General features: G+C 40.3%; 1 long non-coding RNA gene across 1 annotated transcript; it reads left to right on the top strand.

The window, feature by feature from the left end:
* Positions 1–16,664: 16,664 nt before the first annotated feature.
* On the top strand, positions 16,665–20,189 carry LOC122230632. Its single transcript, XR_006207637.1, has 2 exons — positions 16,665–16,817; positions 19,895–20,189. It is a non-coding gene; the product is annotated as an uncharacterized LOC122230632 (long non-coding RNA).
* Positions 20,190–20,395: the final 206 nt, after the last annotated feature.

Raw genomic sequence — 20,395 nt, 5'->3', positions numbered from 1 at the left:
CCTGAGACCATCACTGATGATGTCACAATGTCCCACTGTCCTGAGGTGTCCATCTTGCACCTCCCTGCCCAGCCCCGCTTGGTCCCTCCTACATGAGACCGCAGCTCAGCCTGGGTGTCTGTCTTGGACAGCTCTGGTCAGTTGCAGAGAGTAAATTTGTTAAAATCATAAAGACTGAAACAATTCTACAGGTAGTACAGTAGATGGTCCTCTAGAATCCAGAGTGTTTATCCCTTGATACTTTTGGTATCCTCACAAAGGCATGTGCCTTATTGGAAATGCTGGTGTGGAACCAACACCTTGCTTTCCTGTCTTTATTCAGTGAATAGTACGGAAGGCATACACATTTCCCTGGGACTTGGTATTCTCAATTACAAAATAAAAAGATCGGGTTGAATTGTAATAAGTTTCAATCAAACCCTACGCTTGTTTGATTCCTTCCTGGTCCACTATTATGAGCTGTCCACAAAGATCAGGGAAGTATAGCCTGTCTCATTCATTCACTCATTCATTCATTTCTAAGTGTATGAAATACCTACAATAACACTGTATGGCAGGTATAATGCATGCTGCAAATATGAGGCACATACGAAATTTAAAATTTTCTAGTAGTGACATTTAAAAGCCTGAAACAGGCTTCACCTATTTTGTTTTTAACATCTAACCTAAGATATCCAAAATATCAGCATTTTAACATGTACTCAATATAAAACATTGAGGTAGTTTACATTCTTTTTTTTTTTTCATGGCAAGTCTTTGAAATCTGATATGTATTTTATACGTAAAGTGCATCTGAATTTGGACTAGTCACTTTCAAGTGGTCAGTTGCCACATATGGCTACTATATTGGCCAGCACAGGCCCAGACAGTGTCTGGCCACTGGAAATAGATGCTTCACAAGTGGGAGAAATAAGCACTCTTACTCCCAGGAAATAAATAAAAACCAAAGTAAACCTGAAATATCTATATATATCCAATAGTAGTACAAAAATATTTAGTATTAGGGAAGCTAACGTAGTTCAATTGGAAAAAAAAAATTGGCAAGGGGGCAATATGAAGCCTGTAAATATATAAAAATAATAAATATATGAATAATAAGTGAATTAATAATATACATGATTATATATGTACCATTTTCAGTATATATAGCAAACTAGGAAAGTCACCTGTACAAATTTGCAAATGTCTACCATACACCCATATCTGCCTGACTCTGACCGTGTCATCCTGTTAAATGTGATTTGTGTACAAGGTTTTTTCAGTCAAAATAAGACATATGAAACACTAAAACACATCACAGCCACTTTAGAGTTTTCAGGGCTTTTTTCAGGGCTGTCCAGCAAAACAGTATCTAGTAAGTTAATGCCATTTTCTCCATTTCCGTTAAGATAGGTCACCCTTTTCAAAGAAATTATTTGGGATGGATGAAGAGAGAAGAGAGTTGGTGAAAGGGAAGATTTGTGTGCAAATAGTGTAAAATTTTTTAAAAATTAGTATCAGGGTCAGAGTAGCCTAAAGCGCTGCAAAAGAGAAAACATACAAATAACAAAAAGCTAAGTTGTGAGATTATCATTTTGAAAATAAATATACAGACAGAGGAAGTCAATGAAGGAGTCTACAAGTGAAGCCCAAATGAGTTAATGTGCTGTGAGAGACCAGGGAGAACCCCCTTCAGGACATTTGGGAAAGGAGATGATTAGGCAAAATTCTTTAGAGAGAAAATGCGACGTGGCCACTCTCAACTGACAGAAAGGAAAACGTTGTGGTGGCATATCAGCACTTTGAAACAAAATAATGAATTTTAGAGAATTTGAAGAGGTCCCTCAATTTTTGTTGACAGCCTGACCTGATAGAGGGGTGTGGGGAAGGGGGGAGGGGATTGAGTGGGGAGGCAGGGAGCACGAGGGCTTAGGGTCAGGCCTGGTGGGCTAGCGCTGGTGACAGCACAATTGGCAGATCAGGTCTGGCTGGAAAGAACAGCCAGTGGGAGGGGTTAGGAGAGAGGCAGGGATTATCTTCATTCCTGATCAATAGGATACGGCCCTACAGAGTAACAACATAGCTGTGAAACGTGTAAGAGAATACCTCCCCTAGGCTGGGCATATGTGACATACCTCGGGTGAAGTGTATGGCTCAGAGCCCAGGTCTTAGTCCACCAGCCCAGAGCCAGGTGTTTCATTTGATTTTTCATCTGAGAAGAGTCTAAGATTTGTTTCTAATGCCTTCAGCTGGATGATTTCTCAAAAGAAGTAATGAATATTGTTAAGTCCTTTATGAAGTCATGGCAGTCAGAATTTTTTTCCGGCAATATTATCTTTACATTATTTAAAATTCAGATCCCTTGTTATTATTGCTTACATTTGTATTTCTTTTGTAGAAGTTACAAACTGAGGAGTGGCATCAGCTTTGAAACTTTGGAAATAGGCCTCGGGGTTATATGAGAGTCACGGCCTAAGACAACTGTGTTCTAAATTGTCTATCTCCATACGACTGGGCAAATCACACCTGTCTTCTTGGAGCCTCAACTCCTCTGACTGGCGAGTTTAGATTAGATAAATCCTTAATTTCCTTCCAGCTTCAAATCTGAGCTTCCTTCAAAAGTCTAGGAAGTATAATTGTTCTCATTCAGTCATGTATTTCAACTTTCATTGAACACCTACGTATCAGCCACAGTAAGAGGTACTAGAAATACAAAGAACAAGCCAAACGGTCCCGGCATCCCTGCGCACCTACCTAGGAAATCAGAATCAGGTGATATGGAAACTATGGGAGGTGGGAAAAGAGTCTCTGAGATGGTTGTGCAAGTACTGCATCTGAGAAGCCCAGCAGGACTATGGGCAGAGGGGAGGCTGTGTGTAGCAGGAGAGGATGGGCTTCATGTTACCTAGATCTGTGCTGCAACCAGACTCTACCATTTATTATAAAGGTGATGTTGGCATATTTCTTAGTATTTTCATCTATAAAATACCTACTTCAGAGTACTGTGCAGAGAGTAAATGAGACAGCACATGTAATGCTGTGGTAGGCAGTTGCTCAATCTAGAAGAGGTAACATATGAATGGACTTCTACAGAATGAATAGCAGTGAGTCTCAAGCTGAGGTGACCTGGTTTGTTTTAAGGAGAGAGTCATTTAAAGTGATGTTTGGTAAAAAGCAGTTCTTCCCTGTGACATTTGGATGCCTCTTTAATCAAAAGGCACCCTCAAGGAGGGCACTGTGATTGTTCTTTATGTTTCAAACACTGAAAAATAACCCAAATCAGCCATGATCGTAACAAATATTAAGGTTACATGATGAGGGAAACACTGGCTAGATAGTTCCTTCCAATCACTGTATCAACACACAGATTCTTCTGACACTTGCTGTGGCTCTGGCATCTAGAAACACTGACCAGTGGAGCCAGCTTGATTGGTTATGTATATAAAATTACCACATTTCTTCCCCAAATATCAAGGGGCTATGATAAGAAGTTACAACAATGGTCAATGGATATTCACGAGACATTTTTCTATCCCTCTACACTACAGGGGAGAAAAATAAGGTGGCAACTTCCTCTTCTGTCTGTGATCAGTTGGGAAATTTGACTTTGAGGTACTTAGGTCCTGGAATGCCATCTGTCTCTGTCCATGTCTGCAATAAACAGTCTGAATAGAGGGCCCCGCACAGGTTCTCAGATGAAACATTGATTAAGTTTTAGTAATCTTACCAGTAGGTAAGATCTAGTTTCTGTTTTAAAAATAACCTATACAACTTGTTTCTCAGAAGGAAAAAGAAACAAATAAATGCAAAAATTACAATAAATTCTATTTATGTGTCTGTAGAAGCAATGCAGATATATCAATTCCATGAGGCCCGTATTTTCCTGATTCAAAACTAAAAACAGGTATCAAAGAAAATAAAACTACAGACTAATACATAAATGCAAAAACATAAATGCAAAAGCCTTTTAAAATATATTAGCAAACCAAATTCAATAATGTATGAAAAAATTATTTACCCAGAAACGCAGTGTTGGTTTAATAGTTGAAAATCAGTTAATATAGCACACCATATTAATAGGACGAAGACACAAGAACACAATCATCTCAGTAAATGCAAAAAAAGCATTTAACAAAACCTAACATCCACTCACAGTAAAAATTCTCAACAAACTAGGAATATAAGGGAAGTTTCTTACCTGATAAGGTGCATCTACAAAAAAAAAAAAAAAAGCAAAACAAAATAAGCTAGTGCTAATATCATACTTAATGGTGAAAGACTGGATGCTTCTCCCTAAGACAGGAACAAGGCAAAGATAGCTGCTCTTGCCATCTCTAATTAACCTTGAACTGAGGTTGTAGCCAGTTCGATAAGAAAAAAATTTTAAGGTATCCAGATTAGAAAAAAGAAGTAAAACTCTCTTTATTCTCAGATGATATTGTCTTATACATAGAAAACTCTAAGGAGTCCCCTGCTCCCTGCCCAAAACTGCTAGAAGTAAAAAATGAGCTCAGCAAGGCCACTAGATACAAGATCAATACTTTAAAAATCAGTTGTGTTTCTATATACTAGCAACAATCTAAAACACAATAGGATCAAAAAATAACAAAATACTTGTGAATAAGTTTAACAAAAGAAGTGAAAGATTTGTACACTGAAAATTATAAAACATTGCTGAGAGAAATTAAAGTAGATCTAATTAAGTGGAAAACTATCCCATGTTCATCAATTGAAAGACTCAATATTTTTAGCATGGCAAATCTCCCCTAAATTGTTGTATACATTCAGTTCAGTCCCCATCAAAATCCCAGTAGGCTTTGTGAAATTGATTGGCTGATCCTAAAATTTATATGGAAATTCAACATCATTGGTCATTGGGGAAATATAACTTAAAACCACAGGATAATCCTACACATTCACAAGAATGGCTGCAATTAAAAAGATGGACCTTCCCAAGTTTGGGTGAACATACAGAGAAACCTGATCCCTCATGCATTGCTGATGGAAATACAGAACAGAAACTGTTGGCAAATAGTCTGGCAGTTTCTTAAAACTAAAAGCTACCATATAACCCAGGAACTGTACTACTAGATGTTTATCCAGAAGACATGTACAAGAATGTTTATAGCAGCATTGTACATAATAGACAAAAACTGGAAACTATTCAAATGTTTATCAGTTGGTGAATGGATAAAGAAAATGTGGTATATCCATATAACAGAATACTATTCAGTAATAAAAAAGTGATTGTTTGGCCCCTGCTTCTTCCTGTTCTCTTATAAACTGGAGTCTCCTTAGTTAAAAGCAAGCTAAGAAAGTGATGTACTGGCTTCTAGGAGGATCCTTAATATGGAAAATTCCCCAAACACAGAAAGGATTTTCAATTGCTATTGTTGGGTGTCATAAAACATGACAAATATCCACTGATATTCTCTTTTCAGGACCACAAATTTCTGGGGTCACAAACTTGGGACTTTGACCCAGGGCATTGAAATTTTTTAAGGCTCAAGGAAATGGATAGGAGAAAGAAATACATCAATGTCCAGAGCAGGCAATGCTTTGTATGTAGATCTGCTGTCTTCCCCCAAACACACAAAAGCAAGCTTTGTGCACTGGCCAGAGCAGCAAAATTTCTAGGCATGGCCCTGCCACTTCCCTTTCTACTCCAGCTTCCTGAACCCCCTTGCTACCACTCACCAGCATTCTGAGCTCCTAAAGTTAGGCCCTCCAACCTGTCCTGCTCCCCACTTTATTGTCCTTAAGCTTTACTCTTGTTTCTCTGGCTCAAAAGCCACTTATCGATATTATCCAAATTCTTTAATTTTCAGAAGCTCCATACTCTGGATACAACTTGTGAATCTGACCTATACTTCCCTGAATTCCCTTTCTTGTCTGTTTTCTATTAGGGTGGGCCATAGGGAAGATTCTCAGAGATTTGGAGGGCAGAAGGGAAGCAGTCATTTTGTGACTCACACACACAGTGTGCCGATTCACCTCATCGGCTCGAAGCAGCAACTAAGCCTGTAGCTTCTCTTCTACAGGCTGGATCCTGGATCCTCCCTTCAGCTCCTCCAACTCTGGAGCCAGGTGTTTGCATTCAGCTCTATGACACAGGGTCCTAGCTTCTATAGAGTAGCCTTGACACCAAGGTCAGAGGTCACAAGAACAGACAAACTTCAGTCTGTCCTTGTGGAATTCTCTCACGCTTGTGGTTTCCAGCTTTCTCTCGATCTCCCTACTTGACATCCATTATCACTTCCTGACTGCATGCACCATGGACTTCAAGCTCCAACACTGGACATGGAGACAACAGCTCATAGAGACTGCTTAACCATCTCACACGATTGTGGAAGACTAATTACCTGTAACCATAGACAGACAAGATCTCCTAGTGGTTCTGTTTCTCTGTCAGGAACACCCTTGTCCCCATCTCCCTAGCTTTACCCTCCACGGGCCTCCTCTTCTTTCAATACCCAGTTCTTCTATCAATTCCCCAGCCCCATGGCTAGAGGTGACACCTCCCTACACACACACACACACACACACACACACACACACACACACACAGCTGTGCAGCCCAAGCAGGCTGTTTGGAATCCCTAGAGCACCTGGCTCATTTTGCCTTTCATCTTAGGTATTTCTGCCCACGTCATTTTCCCTTTACTAATGACTAGACTGTGCATCCTTCAAAGGCAGAGACCACGTGTCATACATTTTTAGGTCTCCTAAAGTATTTTCTACTGGCCTAGCAATGAGCTGAAACTGGACTGAAAACTCCAGGGGGAGAAGAGATGGTTGGTAGGGAGATGAAGAGCTTCAAAATAAACCACATGTTTTACCACCTGCCTGCCTGGTGAGCTCATGTCCGCATGGCAGCCTTAGGATGCCTCTTCTCTCCAGCAAAGAGCCAGGGATGTTGGTTTTACAGCAAGAAAACACAGAAAGGAAAGAATATAAGAAAGAGTATACCCAAGAGATTATTTACTAGTTCGTGAATTTTATGTGTAATAATGCCTATCAATGAGAAGGGGGAAAATCATCTTTAAAAAAACCCTTTTTTTTTTGGTTACCAAGGCTCTTTTATAGGAGCTCCGAATAATATAATGAGTAGAGCTATTATCCCAACTACAGTTTGCAAAGGTTGTTAATATAGACCACAGACCATTTTCAGTATGTAAAAAAGTCTAACAGAAATGGCTTGGCGAAAGAAAAAATAAAAGCTTTCTACTGCTAACAAGTTGCAATTCTTCCATCTTAACTGGGACTATTTGAGTTCAGGGTGGTAATATATATTATTCTAAGCTCATTATGAATTATACGTGTTCTTTGATTACTTTAAAATTGAAGAAATTACTTGATGACTTGTTAATAAATACACATCATTTGTTAGGGAAAAAAATGTTTTAAAACAAAAATCCCTGTTAATAAAAATAAGGAGAATCTGAAAGGGTAAAGAGGTTGAGAACCATAAAACTGGATATTTATATTAGAATAGATATTAGAAACTGAGCCTTCAAAATATTAAGCATTTATTCCCTTTTTTTAATTTACATCTAAATTAGCAAATAGTGCAACAATGATTTCAGAAGTAGATTCGTTAATGCCCCTTACCCATTTAGCCCATCCCCATCCCCAACCCCTCCAGTAACCCTCTGTTTGCCATATTTAAGAGTCTCTTATGTTTTGTTCCCCTCCCTGTTTTTATATTATTTTTGCTTCCCTTCTCTTGTGTTCATCTGTTCTGTGTCTTAAAGTCCTCATATAAGTCATATGATATTTGTCTCTAATTTCGCTTAGCATAATACCCTCTAGTTCTATCCACATAGTTGCAAATGGCAAGATTTCATTCTTTTTGATTGCCGAGTAATACTCCATTGTATATATATACCACATCTTTATCCATTCATCCTTCGATGGACATTTGGGCTCTTTCCATACTTTGGCTATTGTTGTTAGTGCTGCTATAAACATTTGGGCACATGTGCCCCTTCAAAACAGCATACCTGTAATCCTTGGATAAATACCTAGTAGTGCAATTGCCAGGTTGTAGGGTAGTTCTATTTTTAGTTTTTTGAGGAACCTCCATACTGTTTTCCAGAGTGGCTGCACCAGTTTGCATTCCCACCAGCAGGGCAAAGAGAGCCTCTCTCCCCGCATCCTCACCAACATCTGTTGTTGCCTGAGTTGTTAATGTTAGCCATTCTGACAGGTGTGAGGTGGTAGCTCATGGTGGTTTTGATTTGTATTTCCCTGATGATGAGTGATGTGGAGCATTTTTTCATGTGTCGGCTGGCCACCTGGATGTCTTCTTTGGAGAAGTGTCCATGTCTTTTGCCCATTTCTTCACTGGATTATTTGTTTTTTGAGTGTTGAATTTGATAAGTTCTTTATAGATTTTTGGATACTAACCCTTTATCTGATACGTCATTTGCAAATATCTTCTCCCATTCCATCGGTTGCCTTTTAGTTTTGCTGATCGTTTCCTTCGCTGTGCAGAAACTTTTTATTTTGATGAAGTTCCAATAGTTCATTTTTGCTTTTGTTTCTCTTGCCTCCAGAGATGTGTTGAGTAAGAAGTTGCTGTGGCCAAGATCAAAGAGGTTTTTGCCTGCTTTCTCCTTGAGGATTTTGATGGCTTCCTGTCTTACTTTCAGGTCTTTCATCCATTTTGAGTTTATTTTTGTCTCTGGTGTAAGAAAGTGGTCCAGGTTCATTTTTCTGCATGTTGCTGTCCAGTTTTCCCAGCACCACTTGCTGAAGAGACTGTCTTTATTCCATTGGATATGCTTTCCTGCTTTGTCAAAGATTAGTTGGCTATATGTTTGTGGGTCCATTTCTGGGTTCTCTGTTCGGTTCCATTGATCTAAGGGTTTTTGTTCCAGTACCATACTGTCTTGATGACTACAGCTTTGTAATACAGCTTGAAGTCCAGGATTGTGATGCCTCCTGCTTTGGTTTTCTTTTTCAAGATTGCTTTGGCTATTCAGGGTCTTTTCTGGTTCCATACAAATTTTAGGATTGTTTGTTCTAACTCTGAAGAATGCTGGTGTTATTTTGATAAGTATTGCATTAAATATGTAGATTGTTTTGGGTAGTATTGACATTTTAACAATATTTGTTCTTCCTATCCAGGAGCATGGAATATTTTTCCATTTTTTTGTGTGTCTTCTTCAATTTCTTTCATAAGCTTTCTACAGTTTTCAGTGTATAGATTTTTCACCTCTTTGGTTAGATGTATTCCCAGGTATTTCATGGTTTTTGGAGTACTCCTTTCTTGTTGATGGGATCATCCTGTAGACTATGAAAATGGTGGCATCAGATTTTCTACTTAATAACAGTGACTTGGGTAATTACAGTGATATAATTCAATGAGTTAAGGGAGAACAGTTTCAACAAAGAGGGAATAAAACAAAGGAAATGGCTCCTGAGAGTACCCCAGGTTTATACTATCAATTTCAATTTTCCTTCAAAACATTTCAAATCAAAAGAAAAATGAATCACTTTTACCTTACTTGAAAAACTACAGAAAATTAAGCTTTTATTTTGTAATTTTCCATTTGCTTTACTGGAAGATTTTTTATTTGGCTTTTTTTTTTGTGTTAGTTATATAGTCTATTGATTAATTCAACCCAATGCCAAGGAAGTAGGAATTGAGATGCTGGCAGATGTTGCTGCTTCTAGCAGATAGAATATATAAGAGAAGAGCCAGCCAGTTTCCATATTGTGGTTTCAATTAGAGCTTAGAATGAATAAACTCATCCAAGGAAATTCAGGATTCCACTGGCCCTGAGGAAATTCATAAGATGAATCACTTCTGTTTTATTCCCAAATAAACATAGATTTTCAAGTTCAAGCAGAGGTCAAATAAGCACGATTTCTCACTAAGCAAGCTTCTTTGTCAACATCTCCCTTCCAGGTAGGGGCCTCAAAGTAATGCAGGGCAGATACTGAGAGTTGGCCATTTTAGTCAGATGGGAGCCTGGGTATGAAAGGTCAGGCTGGCTGGGTAGATAGAAAGGTGGAGAGAGTATTACTATTGTGTGTGGTGGGTCACGGAGGCTCCAGTCATACTTAGTATTTTGATTTCGCAAAGGAAAACTAAGTAAGGTGTAATAATTTATTACAAAAGTTTTCAAATATATACACAAGTAGACCAAATTATCCAGACATCACCCAACTTCTACAATTAGCAATTCAAGGCCAGCCTTGTCTCATTTATGCCCCATCCATTTCCATTTTCTGCATAATTTTGATGCAAATCTCTGATGTTATAACATTTTATTCGTATGTATTTCCATATCTCTAAAAAACAAAATACAATACCATTAACTCAACCAAAAATCTAACAATATTCCTTAATATCTTCAAGTGTCCAGTTTGTATTTATATTTCCCTGGGGTGTCTTATGCATATTTTTAAGAACATAAGCTTTACTTGGAAGGTTAATTGACTCAGGTTTATGTTCTTGATTTCCTAATAAATTATAAACTGTTTGAGCAGAGGGGCTGTGTTTTGTTTATGCTTGCCTTTGAGTGTTTTGCCCAGACTTACGCCCAGATTTCACACAAAAGGTAATTAAGTACATGTATAATAAAAGAGCTTTTTATGACTCTTCATGTAATTACATTCACAAATCAGAAAAAAAATTACCACATTACCTGTCCAGATTTTTGCTACAGAAAACAGAAACAATATAGATGCTCAATTTCTGCAATTAAGTTGGAATGAAATGTCATATGTAGCATAATTAGGCAATTGCAAATCTGTAACATTGGCTACTTAAACTCTCTCTTGCTAGCTGTCATAATTTCTGACAACTTGAGAGATGGATTTTCAGAGAGTGACCCATTCTGTTGGTTTTGGCACAATATCCATGGGGACCAAAGAAATAGACCACCTCTGATAGGAGAAAAATGTGTTCTATGAATTTTAATGCAAAAAATTGAAGTTCCATCTTATATTCAATCAAGGTAAATAATGTTGCATATCTCTGCACAGGATGTTCCCTCTCATACCATCTCCCCACCTGTTTCCCTCTCTCACTTTTCTCTGGTTCTTTTTTAAGTGCACAAATGAAATAGAGGACTTTATAGGGAAAAAAATGGAAGGATATGTATCCATAGGCATATGACCCTAATGAAAAAAGAAAGCTATGTACATCAAAATGGTAAGAGCTGCATTATTTTATAATAGCAAAAATTAAAAATAATCTGCATGTCTAAGACTAGAAGCATGGTTATATAAATTATATTCCAACCATTTACTGGGAATAGCTAAGGAATAATTATGCAGTTTTTAAAGTTAGAATTATAAAGACCAGGTAGCGACATAGAAAATGCTTAAGATGTGTTAGGTAAAAACAATCAGGGTTGAAATTTTATGGACACTATAATTTTAACTATGTAAAAAGTGTACCTATAAATATAAGACCAAAGGAAACAAAATAATAAGAGTGGTTATGTTAGTGTGGTTGAATTATACACGATTTTTTTTTTTTTTTTTTTTAAGAGAGAAGCACACAAGGAATCCCAAGCAGGCTCTGCCCTGGCAGCATGGAGCGTAACACAGGGCTCGATCTCACCAACCAGGAGATCGTGACCTGAGCTGAAATTGAGAATCAGATGCTTAACCAACTGAGCCACCAGGCACCCCATACATGTTTTTCAAAATATTATTCATCTGGCCTTTAGAATATGTTGGATAAATACCAATTTATGTTGTTTTTCTGCTCCCTCTAGCTAACACTTTAAAAAATTGTATGATTGTAGAGGCAATCTCTGCCCCTCCCCCACTCAAGCGCGCGAGGTCTCTCTCTCTCCCTCTCCTCTCTCAAAATAAATACACTTTAAAAATTGTATAATTATAAATTAAAACTTCTTAAAGCTGAAAATAATAAAACTTTGGTTAATGGCATTAAATTTAGATGTTTTCTTTTCAAAGTCTGCATTCAGCTTATATATAAAAAATAATATACTTTTAGTTTTATACATAAAACTTTTACATAGTAGGGGCGCCTGGGTGGCTCAGTCGGTTGAGCGTCCGACTTCAGCTCAGGTCACGATCTTGCGGTCCATGAGTTCGAGCCCCGCATCGGGCTCTGGGCTGATGGCTCAGAGCCTGGAGCCTGCTTCTGATTCTGTGTCTCCCTCTCTCTCTGCCCCTCCCCCGTTCATGCTCTGTCTCTCTCTGTCTCAAAAATAAATAAATGTTTAAAAAAAATTAAAAAAAAAAAAAAACTTTTACATAGTAAAGGAATAAGATTAACTTTGAAAAATGATGAAATAGGTGTGCCTGGCTGGCTCCATTGAAAGAGTGTGCAACACTTGATCTCAGGGTCATGAGTTTGAGTCCCACATTGGGTGTCAAGATTACTTAAATAAACTTTTAAAGATATGATAAAATAAAATCATTTTCTTTCTTTTTTTAAAAATAAGATCTACACCCAATGTAGGGCTTGAACTCACCACCCTAAGATCAAAAACCACATGCTCTACCCTGAGCCTTCCAGGCACCCCTATTTTATTTCTTTTATTAGATTTTACCTCTCCTGTTACTTAAATACTAAATACTATAATGTATTTAATAACACAGCACCTAGCAGGGATCCTTACACATTTAAGCCCTTGACAGGTATTAGCTGTATAGATTTGAAATCATTCAATTTTTTGTTCATTCAACAAATGTTTATTGAAGAACTACTTTACCCAATGAGTATTTTTGCTGACGTAGAAAGGCCAAATTATTTTTCAAGTTATGAAATATACGTAAGACTATAAGAAATGTAAGTGAACAGCCTAACAGATTGTAAAATAAAGGTATCCACCTTCCCACTCAGGTCAAGAAACAGAACATCAGCACCCAGAATACCAACACTGCCAGCCTCATCCTAACCCCTGCCTGCAACCCAGTGGTCACTGGGACAGAGGCAGATGTGTGGGGACACTCAGGATGCTCTAAGGCCCCTGATGTATAGGCCCTTCCAAGGCAGTGGGCATTTGCTCTTTTTAAATTTGCAAAAATAGGGGCACCTGGGTGGCTCAGTTGGTTAGCGTTCAACTCTTGGTTTCAATTCAGGTCATGTGAACAGGTCATGTGAAGCACAGGTCAAGCCCTGTGCTTCAAGCCTGTGTCGGGCTCTGTGCTGACAGTGTGGAGCCTGCTTGGGATTCTCCCTCTCTCTCTGCCCCTCTCCCACTTGCACTGTCTCTCAAAATACATAAACTTAACAAAAATTTGCAAAAGTAAATATTTCCTACATGATTAAGATTTCTTTGTACTTTCATAAATAATCTTGTATTCATAACTTCACCTATTTTTCTGAAATAGGGTCCCTCCAAATTGTAAAAGCCTCAGGCCTCACAAAATCTGGATCTGCCCCTAGGCAGAGCAATCCTGACTATTAGACGTTCTTTGCTTCCAGATGGATCACACAATGTGACACCATCCATTTCCCAATTAGAAATGTTCCACATGTTTCTGAGGGAGCCACTTAGAAGAATTGACTGGCCTTTCATGAGAACATGGTAAATGGTTTGGGTTTGGGTTTCACAGCAGTGGACCTCCAGAGCTGGCTTCCTCTTCTTGAGAGACAGTAACACAAGTCGCGGGAGCAAGGCTGGTGAATTAATCACCTCCCTAACTAGTCCCTCCACTGTGGAGTCGCGAACAGAAGCCTAGCTTGTTAGGCACACAGAATATTTACAACAAATCTGAATAGTTTGCCAACACTGAAAAATCAAGAGATTTCACGTGAAAAGTTGGCTTTCTGACTTCTTTTAAGCAATTGGAAGACATGACCCCTCTGAGCCCACATTCCCCCTTGGCACTGGCTGGGCGGAGCCAAGGGACAGCTTCTTTCTGAAGCCAACCTCTTCCCTGAAACCCTGCTGCTTCACTTAAAAGATATTCTGGGGGCACCTGGGTGGCTCAGTTGGTTGAGCGTCCGACTTTGCTCAGGTCATGATGTCCATGCGTTCAAGGTCATGATGTCCATGCGTTCAAGCCCCGCGTCGGGCTCTGTGCTGACAGCTCAGAGCCTGGAGCTTGTTTCAGATTCTGTGTCTCCCTCTCTCTCTGCCCCTCCCCTGTTCATGCTCTGTCTCTCTCTGTCTCAAAAATAAATAAACGTTAAAAAAAATAAAAAAAAATATTCTGAGTGCGTGGTCCCTGGAGGCGTTTGTGAACCCTGATCTAACTATTACCTTGCATTAATACAAATTAAATTTAAAGGTAACAAGGAGTAGGTTCCCCCAAGATACTCCAAGATGAGTTTCTGGTACCAATATTTCCTCAGCACTTTACAAAGGTGCTAATAAGGTATCCCCCCAAATGGAGTTAAACTATCTAACGATATACAACATGAATAAAATCAGAAATGTGCAAAGGTTCATCTCAAATGAAGTAACTTCCCAATCAGAAGCAGTGAGAAGCAGCTAAACATAACTATAGATCTGTGGTTCTTGAATTTGAGGATGCATCAAAATCTCACCTGGAGACCTTGTTAAACAGATTTCTCGGTCCCATCCCAGCGTTTCTGATTCATTAGGTGTAGGTGGAGTGGGGCTGGGAATTTGCATTTCTAAGAAGTTCTGAGGTTTTGCCCAGGCTGCTGGTGCAGGAACGCTTTTTGAGAACCATTGCCACCTGTTAGTCAAAATGCTGTCTGTCCCCTGGCTAGAGGCCTGGGAGCTTGTTAGGAATGGAGAATCTCAGACCCTTTCCAGACCAATGGAATCAGGAGCAGGTGGTTTGTAGGAACATTACATTGTTTAAAATGTTTTATTTATTTTTGAGAGAGAGAGAGAGGGGGGGAGGGACAGAGAGAGAGGGGGTCACAAGACCCCAAGTGGGCTATGCTCTGAGAGCAGCAAGCCTGATGCAGAGCTCCAACTCACAGACTGTGTGGGATCATGACCTGAGCCTGAACTAAAGTCAGATGCTCAACCCACTGAGCCACCCAGGCACCCCAGAAGGTTACATTTGGAGATACACTGAGCTAACTGTTCAAAAACACTCCTGGGAAAAATCACGTGGATGTTTGTTAAATATACAGAACACCAGACCTTTCTCTTAGAAATTCTTATTCAGAGATCTAGTTTTGTTAAGTACTCCAGGTGATTCCTATCATTAGGAAAGCTTAGGATGAATAGGTCAATGGTGACTTAATAAATCTAAAGAAAGAACACGTTAGTAAAATGGGGGTGACCAAGAGAAACGTAGAAAAGTAGGAAATCCCAGAAGAGAAAACTGGTAGCATGATTTCAACTGTTTGAGGCTCTTTAGCCGCTGGTATGCATTTCTTTTGTGGGGAGAGATGCATCAAATTGTTAGATCATATAAAATGCACCAAATTCCTTTCATCTGGGTCCCTGCCTATCAAGAACACTTGTCATTATAATGTGGCTTCCCTGTGCTTTTCACACCAGGAGAAACACAGCAGTCAAATCAGTCTGAGTATTCTGATTTGACTCACAGGTACACCTTTCACTGTGAATCAAGAACTCATCATTAAGGTGTTGATATATTTTTCTGTGTGTTCTTCTTAGAGCTGTTTGATCTCTGAGAAATCAAACCACTTAAACAAAATAAAATTTCTGGGCATGTGTGTATGTTATTCTGATTGAAGAAGGGGCAAATTCTTTTGCCCATAAAGTTTTCTTATGTAGATTCTACTGTATAGTTTTTAACTTTTTTGTACATTCAAGTAAGTCAGACTTTTTGAAAGAATTACATTAGCAAATAAAAGTCTGCAGACAATATAATAAAATCTGTAAAGCAGAGTTGGTGAGAAAACTGCTTTTAACAAAATTTTAGTTGACACACATTAGTTTCAGGTGTAGGGCGTAGTGACTGGACGACTTCAGGTGTCATGTTATGCTCACAAGTGTAGCTGCCATCTGTCATTATACAATACTGTTACAATATCATTGGCTGTATTCCTTATGCTGTTTTTGATCGCTGTGACTCACTTATCCTATAACTGGAAACTTGGATCTCCCACTCCCTTCACCCCATTTTGCCCATCCCCCACTCAATCCTGCAGCACAGGATTGTTCTCTGTGGAAATTGTCTTTATTTTTTAAAGTTTATTTATTTCTTTTGAGAGAGAGAGAGAGAGAGAGAGAGAGAGAGAGAGAGAGAGAGAGAAGAGAGAGAAAATCCCAAGCAGGCTCTGTGCTGTCAGTGCAGAGCCTAATGTAGGGTTTAAAAACAAACGGTTAGATCATGACCTGAGCCGAAATCAAGAGTCAGATGCTTAACTGACTGAGCCACCCAGGTGCCCCTGGAAATTGTTTGAAATTAACAAATTCTTTCAGTTTTTGTAATGAAATATTGGCCTTCAGGAGTCATATCTTTTCTCTTAATCTGTCTCCACATTGTCCACAAGAAAGGCAAAATTTTACCCTTCTGCTTAAAAGACATAAATGATCACTGAATCTACCTGCTAAATAAGTTTTCCCAAATACCAGAGATGTCCGAAGTCTTTTTGTGAAGTACAAATCTCTGAAAGTTAGACCACATTGCCTGCCCCCCTGTCCGTCTACGCCCCACTCCCACCGTTTCATCTGGGAAATTAAATTCCTCACCGATGTTGAGCTATGGTATTTCTCTTAAGGTTTCAAGAGAATGATCTTGTTCTGGAAAGGAGACCACCAGAAGATCAGCTTGTCTGGAGGGTGTTTGAATGTTAACCCCCATTCTGAAAGAACGGTTTTTATCTCCAAGGTTCTAACTCCACCGGAAGTTGCACTGAATTTTCTAGTAGGATGGCTTGGCAAGTAGCACACCTGTGACTCTCTGGTCAAACATGGGGGCCACGGTACCATTAAATTCTCCAGGTGAAGATCTGAAAGAACGAGGAGATATTTGGCCAAGGAGGGAACATTCTTAGAAAATGTGAAGAGGGGAATACAAGTTTGGATGAGTAAAGTTGCCTTTCCCTCTGCCTTGCTACTTCAGGAGATAGCGTTATACAAGAAAGCAGAGGATTTGGGAATGAAAAGTCCTGGTTTCAGTTTTGGTCCCAACAGGTGTGGGAAGTATGATTGTGTGCAAATTATTCTCACAATCTCAGCTCCCTCAAATTGCTATGAGGATAGTATAGGTGATTCCTCCCTTGGTGATAAAATATCAGCACATCATAAAATGCCTTATAAATGTGAGTTGTTATTGTGGGCACCATAACAATACCTTCACATATAGGTGTTTTTAGCTTAATTTTTAAATAATTCATTATTAGTCTCTGACCAAGCAATTTACTTCTAGGAATTTATCCTAACAGATATAATTGTGTATGTGCAAAATGAAATATTGTCTGGTTATTCACTGCACTTTTTGGTCATAGCAAGGCTTTGAAAACAATCTAGATGTCCACCAGTAAACGTCTGGTTGAATAAGTCATGTCCATTTAGTGGGACAAATGGAACAAATGGAAAAACCGTGTAGCTCTGAAACAGACTAAGGAAACTCCCTGTATATTGTTATGGAAGCATCTCTAAGACACATGGTTAAATAACAAAAGCAAAGTGCAGAATTTGATCTTTACTGTAGAAGGTAGGAAATTAGACCACAGAGTTGTATTTGGTTTTGAGTGCATGGAGAAACACTGGAAGGATACACAACAAACAATTAATAGCGGCTCAAGGTTGCCAGGGGTGTGGGGGCTGTGGATAGGAGGGAGATTTTCCCTGTATACCTTTTAAAATACATTTTTAGGGTTTGAACCATGGGCATGTATTACCTATTCAAACATTAATACTTATCTGAGAAGAGACTAATGGCATTTACATGGCCAAGGACTATATGACCTTTGCCTTATAGGAAAAGACCTATGACCCGTCTTGCATATAGATCTTCAATAATTGCTTGATGTATTGTATTAACGTGGAATGACTCTAGGGTTAGGGTGTGTGGTGGGTCTGGCTACAGAGGAGTAAGGAAGGTTGAGGGCAAGTGTTACTCATTGTGGATGGGGTAGACAACTTAGAATGACACATCAAAAATGGAAGCTCTAAGTGGGGCCAGATGGTCAATAGGAGAACAGAGTTAGGTGGGATGCCAGTCTGAATTGTGATTAGCATGACACCTGCTTTCAGTAATGGGGGAAAAACCACCATGCCTGATGACATAGGTAGTAATGATAAAGGAGTAACAATAACCGAGAAGAGAGAGAAGTCCCAAGTTATCTTTTGTTGCTGTTGTTAGTGTTTTTGTTTTTGTTTTTGTTTTTGGTGAGGAGGTGGTGGATTTGGAGAATTATTTCTAATCTAAATGAAGGGTTCAGCACAAAGCTAATGAGGGGTGGTATGTACAAAGAATGATGTTAGCCATCTTAGGAGGGAGGGAGTTACACCAAGGCTGTGACTTGGGAGGTTTAAGGGGAGAATGTTCACACTGCACTTGCAACTCGCTGTAGGAGTCTGAGCCAGTTAGAGGCACAGGGCATTCTGATTCCCATCATCCAGCACGTGGGAGACAAATGTCAGGGCGACAGGGTAATCATTGGTATCAGCTAGGATCTGCTAATGATCCAGGCACTCCCTGGTCCAGAAGGAACCTAGGGTTCTTCATGGGGGGTGGGGGCAGATAGGCAAGACTGTTCTTAGTCGGATAGGCAAAGGCTGCGACTTTGTGAGCTGTGGAGCGTGGCTGAGCCTCCTGGGATGCCCTATACTTAGAGTCTGGTGGAGTAGAACGGCTACCCCAAGCCTGCAGCTCCCTGGGGCCAGCCCTCAGGGAGCAGTGTGTCATTAGCAGGAAGGCACTAATGACCCAAGGCTCCCTGCTCTGGGCTTGGAGGAAAGCATTTGGGGACATCCATCTCCTTCCCTCTCACCACACAGTTTAAATCACATTTTCCTCTTTCTGGGTGTCTTGAAGCTTGGTGTGAATGTCTAGGAGTGCTTTTGGAGATCCCCTGATGAAAGGTGCAACAGAAGTGCAAGGTATTACTATCAACACTGTAAATATGTTAACCACAAGTGTCACGTGTACACAGAACATAGATGTACATTTCAACTTTTAATATTCCTAAGAGAACTATTTGAAGGTTAAGAACAGCAAGCGTGCAAGGGTGAGAAGAGAAGACAGTTGTGGAGGAAAAACAGTGAGTTCAGCCAAGGAAGAGACCTCCCTACTCGGCCACCCTACGGAAGTGGTGACACCCACTCACACAGAGGCTGAAACCAGACAACGTAGGCCCTCGCCCCCACCCCCCCCACCCCCGTGCCATCTACACACACGTGTCACAACGTATGTAAAAGATGGAGTTAGTCCAGCCCGTCCTTTGTGCAGGAAACATGCTGCTTCTGGGCGTGCTGCTGTCCCATTAACATGCAGGCTCTAGGACATGCCAGCCTGAAGTCCCACTGTCGCAGAGGGAGGGGACCATGGAGGCTTCCTCAGATGGCACCATACTGCCTGTGGTTGACAGGTGCCTGGGTGACACTGGAGCAGACCAGAGCCAGGGGGGGGTGGGGACGGAGTGATGCGTGTCCAGGTAGAGGTTTTCACCACCCCAGGACCCGGGAATTTTGCTGACAAGGATAACCAGCTGAGCTGGATTTAGAGCAGTTCCTTAATTGCTCTGGAGCAGTAACAGCAGTTAAAAATTAATACTATCAGTTGTGTGTAAATGATGTTCTAGGCACAGTGCTGAAGGCCACCTCTACATTTTCTCATTTAATCTCCAAAACAACCCGGTGAGGTAGCACTGCCACCCACCTTGACAGATGAAGCTCAGGGAGTGTAAATGACTTTGCCAGAGACACTACAGCGAGCGGCAGCGAGAGGAGGGTCTGAATGCAAGAATTTTAACTTCCAAGGCTGTCTAGACTACAATGCTACGTGGCCTCGCCAGCAATTAAAAAGCAGCCATCAGGGCTCTTAACTTTTGTTGTTTTCTTCCTTGTCCTAGACCCGAACACAACGCGTCCAGAATGCTACTGTCGGAGATAAAGTAGCCAACTGCTGTCTTCCAGTCATACACCTCTGGTTTTGACCCATGCTTACAAATGGAGGTTATCCAAAAGAAAAGCTACTCTTAAGTCCTGGAGATGTGTACCAAGCTCTGTCTTCTCCACCTGGCCCGTCCAGCTCAGGCATCCATATCTGGTGCCTGTTTTGGACTCCCTGTCTCTAGTGTCTCTCCCCTCACCAATCTTCAGACTGTGGACAGAAACAGCTTTGAAAAACATGCCTGTTTGAAAATCTCCAGGGCTCCAGCTGCCTCCAGAATAAAGTCCTTTCCCTGCTGGGCAGCCACTTCCCCAGCCCCTGCCTGCCGCACCCCGGTGCTCCAGCCCAAGCCGGATCGCTCTGTGCCCTGAACACTGAGCGCACTTCCATGCCTTACTGTTATTATTAGCCCTTGCTAGTCCCTCTCCCTGCAATGGCCTTATCTTACCTTCTTTCTCCA

The sequence above is a fragment of the Panthera tigris genome, chromosome C2, assembly GCF_018350195.1.
Source record: "Panthera tigris isolate Pti1 chromosome C2, P.tigris_Pti1_mat1.1, whole genome shotgun sequence".
Taxonomy (NCBI): domain Eukaryota; kingdom Metazoa; phylum Chordata; class Mammalia; order Carnivora; family Felidae; genus Panthera; species Panthera tigris.
The sequence above is the reverse complement of the archived record's forward strand: the minus strand, read 5'-3'. Positions and strand labels throughout refer to the sequence as shown.